Source organism: Cibotium barometz, chromosome 15, assembly GCF_041138505.1.
Source record: "Cibotium barometz isolate CiBa-2024 chromosome 15, ASM4113850v1, whole genome shotgun sequence".
NCBI classification, from domain to species: Eukaryota; Viridiplantae; Streptophyta; class Polypodiopsida; order Cyatheales; family Cibotiaceae; genus Cibotium; species Cibotium barometz.
In genome coordinates, this window is record NC_141060.1 from 8,026,043 (window position 1) to 8,038,133 (window position 12,091).

At 38.4% G+C, this 12,091-nt stretch overlaps 1 pseudogene; it reads right to left on the reverse strand.

The window, feature by feature from the left end:
• Window positions 1-1,442: 1,442 nt before the first annotated feature.
• Window positions 1,443-2,138, reverse strand: LOC147630921 (uncharacterized; annotated as a pseudogene).
• Between the last annotated feature and the right edge of the window lie 9,953 nt (window positions 2,139-12,091).

Sequence of the window (12,091 nt, forward strand, 5' to 3'; positions counted from 1 at the left end):
GTGCATTCGTGTGGTTACCTCTTCCATGAGATGGTGGATAAGCTACGAAGTTCCCCACGACACACAAAAGGAGAGTACTCTTCATATGGCTAGCTTCTTGTTAGGAGTGTTGTGTATTTGGGTTTTCCATTAACACCACTACCAGCAGAGCGAGCATGCTAGTTTGTGTTAACAATTTTTTTTACTCATGTGTAGGGCTTGTTTTTAATGGCCACATGGGATCCGAGAGAGCCTCAATGATATGTATGCTTCTTAAACTTTTTGAAGTTTGAGATTTTTTCGACTATCATATTGAGTTCATAGAATCTCAAAAAAGGAGCTTATTTGATCTAAAAAAGAGTAAGATCTCCTAGAAGGAATTTATTTGAGAGAAAAAAACTCACTATTGAATCCACAAACAACAAATGAATTTTTTTCCTTACAAACTAGTGTTAACATTTTATAGAAATCTTATGTTTGATAATCACCTTTCCTCAACTTAATAGCAAAACACTTCCTAAATTAGCTCAACTTTTTATATCTTGTATCACATTGCAACTCCTAAATTGGTGCAAATAAATAATAGCGAAACACTTCTTGAATTATCTTTATCTTTTATCATTTGGCAACCTCTAAATTCGTAAAAATAAATAAATGACCTTTGTTATGCACAAAACAAACTTTTTCGAATGGCATACATAACTTAAGTTGTCTCAAAACATCAGGTAATAATAAATGTACAAATTTCTTGGCCTACTTGTGTTTATTTGTATGTAATTATTATAATTTCTAACCAAGAATACCTTCAAACTCAAAATATGATAAGATTTTTTTAAATATCCTAGCTAAGCCAAATGAACACACACATGCATACACACAAAGAAAACTCATCAAAGATTGCCTATTCATTATGGGATGTAGAACACCATTGTTAGAATGTCTATTCTTTAAAAGAAATTGTAAGTTATCTTATAATCAACTCTGGATTTCCATTTTCTATTGAGAATGGCAGGATTAGGAGATGAGATGACCATTAGGAAAACTTTTATTCACAACAAAAAAAGAAATACGTACAACAAAAAAAAGAAGAGTGTAGATAGAACAATGATTTTTTAAAACATAAAAACCACAAGAAGGATCGTTGAAGACGTGAACCATTTTTCAACTCTGTAATGTTGAAATACATTTTCGCTGCCTGAGGTGTGAGTGCAGAGTCACCACAAATCATACGTTGATGGGATGTGTGACCACACCACCATGATCATGACATAGGTAGGCGCTGGTGGTAGATAAATAAAGTTCCGTGAGTTGCCCACTGCAGCACAGCACAGTGGAGGAGGGCGACGTATATATGCAAGAAGATGAACGTCGTTGACAGCTACTTGACCGGAATTTGGGTTGCTTGGGAGCCAATAGGGTTGACGTTGGTCGGCGCGTCGTACATGTAGGAAGGTAATTCATAATTATGCAATATCATCGAAGATTTTCATGACCAAATAAAGTGACTGATTTGATTTACCACGGCCTTCAAGGATAAGTCGGCTTTCTTCATAGGGATGCAGATGTTCCTGAAAGAAGTGTTCAGTCTTCTGCTCAAAGTTGTCCATAACGCCAGGTGCTACAGTTATCGTCTCCTGCATCATGGTAGTAATAATCATATCACATATGCATGCATGCAGTAGTAGTAGTAGTAGTAGTAGTCGTCACCTTCATTTGCATTAGTAAGCTGCACTAGTACTGCGTTTTTATAATGCCATATCATAGGAATCAAATACCAAACGATTAATTATTGCTAGCTGCAATAACAAGCTGATTACCCAATAAACGTAGCCATGGTCGCCTTTTACTCTCTCGAGCGTAGGGTCTCTCTCCCAGTTGCAGTCAACATCTATTTTCCAATGTAAGACGCCGAGTTCTACACGAAAATTAAATTAACAAAGAGTAAAACCTCCCTTAGGCCTTGAGCATCATGACGCAATCTTTAACGCAGCAAACAAGCTGACTGTTAAGCTTACTGTGCGTTGAGTTGATAACGAAAAGAGTTAAACTTGACGAAACATGTCACCTTTCAAGTGTTCCTCTGATACTGGGCGATTAGGCACGTATTTGTGAGGAAGCCTGCGGTCATCATCTGCGGGATTGTACACCCAAGCCTCCATAGCTTCTTCTAATTAGCTATCCTGCGAGAAAGCAAGCTGCCTAAGGACGTTAGTCTTGTGATACCAGGAAGCTAAGCTGGTACAAAAACCTCAGTATAAAAAGGTAACCCCCCAAAAAAAAAACTACAAGTAATTGATGAAAAAAGCAACGCCATGTACACAGACAAGGAATTAAACGCTTCGCCGCTCATAAGAAACGCAATGTTGTCTTGCGCCTGCTCCCCACAAAACTCTTATATAGAGAGGTGTGAGCCATATTATATTAATTTCTTTCATTTTGTGAGAACGATGCGCTCTAGTTTGACGAAGGCCGCAAGTGTGAGCATAATTTCATTTTGTGTGAAATATAAACAATAAATAGATCACATTTAGATTCGAGGGTTAAATATAAACAATACTAAGATCACATTTAATTTTGTGTAAAATATACACAAAATAATAAGAACACATTTAGATTCGAGGGGACGCTAGGCAAACACCACAGCTTTGCTTTGCCTGCTGCCACAATGCAAAAATTACACTGGACACAAGGTTAAGATATTAGCAAGCCCTTGCACCTCCAATATCCCACTCCACATCATCTTATGGCCCTAAACTAAGCGGGCACACAACCATCCTTGGGCTTCTCTGCGCTTATTTAAGCCCTATTCTAAGGCGAGAGTCTAAACAACATCCAACCACTACAAGAGATCACCCTAATACCGTAATACCGTCGTATATACCGAAGATTTAGATTTGGTTTTTTCGCCTAAAACTACCCACACTGATCATTATCACTGTCGGTATTGAATCGTCAATAATATTTATCGCTCAACCGTTGTCTTTATAAACTAGTATACTGATGCTACCTACTGTGATTGGTATATGCATCGGGCATCGATGTTTTTACTAACGTAAATATCGATGCAAATATCAATGTTTATTTCGACATAAATACCGACACTGGTATAAATCTTTTTTTTGGGTGAAATGGGACAGATTCAAGTAGTTTGTCCCAACCTGTCTCGTTGTGCCCATACTACCTAGCTAGTAACTTTAAATATAAACACATTAAAAACAAAGATGTAGAAAAGATAATCAAATTTATGCATATTTATGTGTGGAATTCGGAAAACTAAAAAGTGCACAGATATTCATATTCAAGATGCGATAACTCATCATTGACATTAAGAAACCTCACAAGAAGTATAAAACTCCAAATACGGTATTAGAAAATCTTGATACTTTGGAAATTTTGCAAGTTGTCTTGCAAACAAAAAAAAATAGTGGATCTAGCGCTCTTAAAAAAATTACGAACATAGCTCTTACAAAGAACATTTGAAAGTTGTCTTACAAAAAAAAAGAAACTAAGAGGCCCATGTAAGAGCTACTAGTTGTGATCACATCAATGCATCTTTCCACTTCTCGTGGCTTCGCCGACTTGCTAAATATGCTAAATACTCTTCCTTCAATGGGCATGGTTATACCAAAGAAGAGTATGATTTCACGTGGTGTCACGGAACTACATCCTTGTTTGACAAGATGGAGCGAGAAAGGCAAGAGCTCAATTGGGCCCATATTGTCAACTATGTAAGTATATAATATCGTCAAACATTAAACTTTTTAGTTTTCTAAATTTCACACATAAATTATGTGTATCATTTATCTTTCTGTACTTTATCTTTTTTATGTTACATTGTCATGATAAAACTTATGGTTCTATTCCTCAATGTAGGGAGTATCTTGCAAAAAGAAAGAGATGAAGACTTACAAAGTATGTACAAAAGTGATCGATGCCACCAACACAAAGGTGAGAAGTACCTGAACCTTTGAGGCGTACTTTATGAGCATCTCATTGTAATTGCTTGTACTTATTGGGGGTGTTACAAACCTCCACCTTAGCTTTCCTTCGGTCTTTGATGTTGAGATACATGGGCTTACTCTTTCTTTTATTTAAATTTACATCACACCTCAAACCTTCAATGGCTCATTAGATCTCTCATTCTCTTGAGCATGTAATTATTTGTTGAATTGCTAGAAGAGATTTGAGACTAGGAACCCTCTATGAAGCTACTCAAGAATGCAATTCTTTTATTCTTCTGGTTGGTCATGCCACTTCACGAGGATGTCATGGCTAAACTGCACACTACAGAGGTGAGTGTCAATACCCTACCACCTGGCTTATCCTCAATGATGGACCTATCATCATAGCATCTATAGGAGTATAGGGACCCTGATGCTATAGAGCAGGGAGTAAAGGGAGTGCGAGAAAAAGGAGTGTCTACCCAAGTGAAGTCTAGAGGGATGCCACGAGTGGCTCTAGGAATGAAACCCAAAGTTATTGTAGAAGTGACACCCTGATAAGTATATGGAGTAGTCTTAACAAAATGTGTAGGAGGATGATGTGGTGTAGTAGTAGCATCACTACCACCTCCACATAACAAAATGTGGAGGATGATGTGGTGTAGTAGGAGGATGATGTGATGTAGTAGTAGCATCACTACCACCTCCACATATACTAGTGCTAAAAGCACCACCACCACTAGCACTACCACTTCCATTACCACTAGCCCTACTACGTAATGGCTACTACCACTATGGCTACAATGAGACCTGTGTCATGAACTCTTTGCATCACTAGCAACAGTTTGAGCACTCGGGGTGGTGGGACTCAATGAGTCGAGAATGGGTGAGGTGAGCTCCAACCGAGCTATCTCATGTTGGCTCAAGGGGGAACACTTGGAAGGAATTTTGGATCTCATCCTATGTGCAGTCTCGTAGATTACTAGACATGGCTACTTTAAAACAAAACGTGGATTCAGCTCAAAACAAAGCATACTTTTGCATAGAAAATCATAAATATAAAAAGAGCTTGTGTGTACGAGCTTACCTCCAGTGGTTGAGAACAGCTAATGTCTCAAATAAGGTGAAAGACCAACAATAGCTTACCTCCAGTATGTATACTCTATAGTCTATGTATACATAGCGTGCATAGTGTATAAATACATTCTTATGCCTATACACGCATTCATAATCTATGCTCTATACTTTATGATCTATGCGTATAAAGAGTATGCATAATCTATGCATACGTAAAGAGTATGCATGTTCTATGCATACGTAGCATGCATACCTTATACATGCATAGAGTATAGATTAAGCATAGAGCATCTATACTTTTTATGTGTGCATGCTCTATAGTTTTTATACATGTATAGAATATAGACTATGTGATCTCTATGCTTTATGCATGCATAAAGAGAGCATGGTTTATGCATGCATAGAGTATGTGTGCTCTAGGCATGCATTGAGTTGTGCAAGCTCTAAGGCTGCATAGAGCCACCATAGAGCATGTAGTATACTCTATGCATGCATAGCTCTTTATGCATATAGCCTCTATAGAGGACACATTAAGTAACGACACATCTTTCCATTGTAAATCCAGCATGCCAATAGGTTGCTATGCCGTTTACTCAGCATTGGGTTGAGGTGTTGTAGTAGGCATTATGGCTTGTGGGGCTGTGATGGAAAAGGTAAATCCAATTGTGTTGAGGTTTGAAATAATTAGTGACGAGCACTTGCACGTGTGCGGCACTCAGAAGTCTCATGACCACTCTCTCCTTGAATAAATATGTACCTTTTCTTAGCCTTCATTCCATGTTGGATTACTTTCAAAAAATTTGTGAAATTCATCTCCGTTAAAGTGTTACCCACCACTAAAGTGTTACCCTTAGCAATGGGTTTAATAGTAGAAGTGGTATCACATTTAGAATCTAATGCTTTGGCTCCCTTGACCATCAGATTATCTTCTACTTGGATGGCATTTGTTGTGTTACTTTATCCCACATAGTGATCCTTCTAATGACTAAGCCATTATAGGAGGTCGCTTCATGCGTAAGGCGACGGATGAACCTATCCACAGTAGGGTGATTATTTGAATAACATTCAGGTGGAAGGCAATGAGAGTTTGAATGCTTGAGACATCTAATGAAATGTCTAACTGATTCCTCTTCTTCTCTCTGGGCTTTGTGTAGCTATGAAGCTAACCACTAGTTTATTCTCAGAGGTGGGTACATATGGCATGATTTGAAGGGAAGCCTCCATTGCAATTTGAGTCTCATCCAAATTCTCTTCCCCCCCACTTCATCCATCCCACTGCCATCTCTAGAAGCCTCTTTCAACTCAACAATTGATGGAGGACTAACTTTCTCCACTGTTTTCCTTTCGCAACACTCGATTGCTCTTTCTTTTCACTGTATGTCTTTGTTTCGTGGAATTTTTTCTCTCCATCTTCTGAACACAAACAAACACACAACTAAATCATGCTTGAAGAATATGAATTAGTCCTTCCACATTACAACAACTACAACATAATAACTCCTAAGAGATTCCATACAATAAAATGGCTCATGACATAACACTTTAAGTTACCATACATTAGGGAACAAGCCAAGCTCAAGGTAACCATGATTACCAACCTGAACTTCATTAGTCCTTATGATGCCATGCCGCCCCTTCTCTTGCACAAAGATGCTGATCATACTACAATGTTACACCATTAAAATAATGAAGTTTGTCTACAACACAAATCGGAACCACCCCGCAGAACTACCACCGAGACTTAATCCTAGCCTTGCATAATGTATGGTACAAATGGTGGAACGCTCATTGATTTTCTAAAACCCAGCCATCCGTGTGCCATGGCCAAAAGCATTGGGAAGTAGCCGGCATAGACGTGGACTACTTGTCAATGGTTTTGGCCATGGCAGACGGATGGCTTGGCTACCCTTGGATTCACCCTTGGCCTACATATGCCCTACACATGGCATGGCTAATTAAAAAAATGCTACAAAGCTTAATGCTATTCTCATGCACAATGAAGACATTGAGAAGTAGAGAGGAGGAGAAGAGCACTTGACTCTTATATATAATGCACAAACCCACATCTCTTAGAGCCCATTTGTATTGGCACCCCCAAAATGTTTGGTGTCATGCCTCCAATAAGGGTAGGAGGCACAGTGTGAAGGGTAGCCAAGTTCCATGAGATGTGAAGTCTATATGAAGGGTAGCCAGGCTATGTGTGTGCCATTTGCCAAATCCATTGGGAAGCACCCCGCATCGACACGGGTTGCTTCTCAATGATTTTGGCCATGGCACACAGATGACCGGGCTACCCTTGGATTCACCCTTGGCATACATATGGCTACAGATGGCATGGACAGTACATGATTTTTAACAAAATGCTACAAATATTAATGCTAATCTCATGCACAATGAAGACATTGAGAAGTAGAGAGAAGGAGAAGAGTGACTCTTATATATAATACACAAAGCCACATCTCTCACAACCCATTTGTATTGGCACCCCCAACCCTTGGCTTTGCTACCGTGGATATAGACATGCACATAGACTTGCACCAATACATTGTTTGAGGTAGAAGATACATGCACATAGGTATACATGGAAAATTCCTAAGCAAGAATATTGTTTAAGCAACTCTTTTAAGGTAGTTCCTTGATGATGAGGGTTTTTATGTGGAGGGTTTCTATGTGCAAGAATTGTACATAGAGTTAATGTCTATATCCAATAATAGGCTAACCATATCAAGGCCAAGGCCATAACCATTTGAAAAGAATAGTGCCATATGTATCCACAATGTTGAAGGACTAATTAGACTGATTAACTACATGGTTGTTGGGTGTACTCAGTATCTATTTGGGGAGTATATTTTTACTCAATTCAAAAAGAGCCTGCCAGTTTTTTGCATGTATTTTTATCACTATGCAGGTCGTGGTACTCTAGGTTGGATGATTGGTTTGATGGGAAAGCCCAAAACAAAGGCTATACTCACTATCTATTTGGGGAGTATATTTTTATTCAATTCAAAAAAAGCGTGCCAATTTTTTGCATGTATTTTTATCACTATGCAGGTCATGGTACTCTAGGGTGTATGATTAGTTTGATGGGAAAGTCCAAAACAAAGGCTAGACAAGCCATGTGTAGGCCATGTGTAGGCCAAGGGGAAATCAAAACCTAAGCCATATGAAGGCCATCGCCAAAACCACTATGAAGCACCATGCGTCGATGCAGGCTATTTCCCATTGGTTCTGGCTGCCCTAGCCTTCATATGGCTTGGCTACCCTTCATATAGACTTCACATCTAGTGGCCCTTGGCTACCCTTCATATTGACTTCACATCTTGTGGCCCTTGGCTACCCTTCTCACTATGCCTCCTACCCTTCTCACTATGCCTCCTACCCGTATTGGAGGCATGACACCAAACATTTTGGGGGTGCCAATACAAATGGGTTGTGAGAGATATGGCTTAGTGCAATATATATAAGAGTCACTCTTCTCCAATTTACGTAAGATGAGCTAATTCAAGAAGTGTTTTGCTATTATTTATTTGCACCAATTTAGGAGTTGCAAGATGATACAAGATGTAAAAAGTTAAGCTAATTCAGGAAGTGTTTGGCTATTAAGTTGAGGAAAGATGATTATCAAACATAAGCTTTCTTTAAAATGTTTAACACTAGTTTGTAAGAAAAAAACATTTTTTGTTTTTGGATTCAATAGTGAATTTGTTTCTCTCAAATAAATTCCTTCTAGGAGATTCTACTCTTTTTTGGACCAAAGAAGTTCCTTCTTCGAGATTGTATCAACTCAATATGGCAGTTGAAAAAAATGTCAAACTTCAAAAAGTTTAAGAAGCATACATATCATTAAGGCTCTCACGGGTCTGTCACAACGTGGCCAATAAAAACAAGATCTACACATGAGTCAAAACAAGTGTTAACGTAAACCACCATGCTTCTTGCTCTAGCGGTGCCAAAGAAAAACCCAAATACACAACACTCACTAATAAGAAGAGGAAACCAAACGAATGCACGCTAGAACTTGAGAAGACCCACCTCCCACTTTCACACCACAAAAGTTATCTATGTAGAGTTTAGCACTCCTCGTTGTTACGCAAGACCATGCTCCACTATGCAAGACAATAGTTCACTCTCTCTCTCAGTAGGAAGGCTTGGCAAGATCAAGAGGGCAAGAGGAAAAGACTCTCACACACACTCACTCTCACACAAGCACTAGCAAGAGGACAAGAGGATATGGTAGAGAGCTAGAGGAGAAGCAGCAAGAGCACACTTTCAAATAGTAGATAAGGGAATGTCCCTTTCTCATTAGTTAAAGTCACTCATATACATGCCACGTAATGGCCACGGGCATTTACATTGACTTTAGTTGTGTTCCAAACACTAAAAAAGTGAACTAATGAGAATTAACTAGAGATCTCCCATGAAGTGCATAGGATGATTGCCTTTGTACAACCCATGCCATCCCCATTGAGTATAACATAAAGTGCAAATGCAAGATTAGCACATGCTACACACATCTATAATCATGCTTTGGGTAGACATTGCATGGTGTAGGCGACCAATTGATAGTTCTTGATGTCCGTGGGCCATCCCTTTTTAACTGCAAACATCCAAGCCCTTTTCTTAGCTCTTCCACAAGCTAGATATGTCTTCTAATCTCGTTTGTTGATTATGACTTCTCCATTATTCATTGTGTACAAGGTCTTGACAAGATGTTTTTGGTGGTTGCCGTTAACCTTAGGTTAAAAGAAACATGTAGACATGGCATGAAACCTATGACATGGAACATGAGCTTACTTGCATAAGCCTAAGGATACCTAATATTATATTGGGGTGCCAAACACTAAAAAAGTGAACTAATGAGATATAATTAGAGATCTCCCATGAAGTGCATAGGATGATTGCCTTTGTACAACCCATGCCATCCCCATTGAGTATAACATAAAGTGCAAATGCAAGATTAGCACATGCTACACACATCTATAATCATGCTTTGGGTAGACATTGCATGGTGTAGGTGACCAATTGATAGTTCTTGATGTCGGTGGGCCATCCCTTTTTAACTGCAAACATCCAAGCCCTTTTCTTAGCTCTTCCACAAGCTAGATATGTCTTCTAATCTTGTTTGTTGATTATGACTTCTCCATTATTCATTGTGTACAAGGTCTTGACAAGATGTTTTTGGTGGTTGCCCTTAACCTTAGGTTAAAAGAAACATGTAGACATGGCATGAAACCTATGAGATGGAACATGAGCTTACTTGCATAAGCCTAAGGATACCTAATATTATACTGGGGTGCCAAACACTAAAAATGTGAACTAATGAGATATAATTAGAGATCTCCCATGAAGTGCATAGGATGATTGCCTTTGTACAACCCATGCCATCCCCATTGAGTATAACATAAAGTGCAAATGCAAGATTAGCACATGCTACACACATCTATAATCATGCTTTGGGTAGACATTGCATGGTGTAGGTGACCAATTGATAGTTCTTGATGTCCGTGGCCATTCCTTTTTAACTGCAAACATCCAAGCCCTTTTCTTAGCTCTTCCACAAGCTAGATATGCCTTCTAATCTCGTTGTTGATTATGACTTCTCCATTATTCATTGTGTACAAGGTCTTGACAAGATGTTTTTGGTGGTTCTCGTTAACCTTAGGTTAAAAGAAACATGTAGACATGGCATGAAACCTATGAGATGGAACATGACCTTACTTGCATAAGCCTAAGGATACCTAATCTTATACTATGTGATCACTATTATCGACATGCCTTTTTGACGTCTTTTTTAACAAAAAATGAACATGTAAAAGAACCCCAAAAGTGTCAAAATTCACGTTAAAAACCATCAAGGTAGACACACCACTTACACAACCAATATGAAATTGCCTTTTTAATAGATTCGGTTGTCTTTAAAAAAATCTTTCAATGAAACTATAGTATTACTGATCATAATCCTCCAAAATATCTAGTCCATTGTTTTACAAAAATTATCATCACGACTCTCCGTAGACCAACTGGTCAACCAACGAGATCCAATATCAAAATCCAGTTCACAAAAATAATTTTCTTCCAGTTCATTTGAATCTTCCTCGACATACGCATGGGTGTCCTAGCAACCGCGAGCTCATGCATCACCTGGTCAGAACCCTCTAGGATCCTACTTAGGCGTCCTATCACTTTACTCAGGGACCACTTCGTCGGTCCTTGTCCATCATATCAGAAACGCACCATTTTAACCATACCGAGGCTGTCAAGACCTCGGTAGGTTTGCTTTGCCACGAGCGACGTCCTTTGATGACTCCACGCCAGCTGTTACAACGAATCTCTCCTTAGTTTTAAATCACAAGCCAAATGCTTCCTCCGACATTCTGGCGTAAAACAGTCCTTTAAAAACAGAGATTCTATGCAAGTGGAATTCGCGGTTTGAGTTTGATTCCACAAAACCCTTTTTTCCACAATCCAGATTTTCTTAATGAGAATCATTGATCTCACATCACGGTAATCTACCCATCATTTGGCTGAATTTCCAACTTGATTCTTGATGATTTATATTAAAGGAAAACTTCTCTAATTCAACGGTAGTCTATTCTTTGTGTCAAGATTTGGAATTGGTCTCACGAGGTTTTTTCTTGATTCAGATTCGAGAGATGGGCAAGTAATTTACTGGTTGCCATTCTCACGATCGTGGTCTAATCAAAATTTATTTGGTTTACTTCTAACTTTGATTCCTAAGGATTTTCTTCAGATAATTTAACAGAACTTCTATAATCGTAAGGAAAATTCTAACTTTATGAGTTTCTTTCCTTCCTAACCACAATAGAATTTAGAAATAGTTCTATATGAGAATATCGGGATTTTATAAAAATACTCTTCTTCCACCAATCCAATCTTTGAGTATATATCAATTTATTGATTTATCGACATATAAATATCTTAAAATATTCTTTCCACCAATTTAATCATCAACATTAGTATATCCTAATTTCCTATATGGAATTACGGTGAAAACTCCTCTTTTATCATCAAAATTAATTTAGACCTTTTTCTACTTAAATACCATGAAAATTTCTCTAAATATCCATATTTTG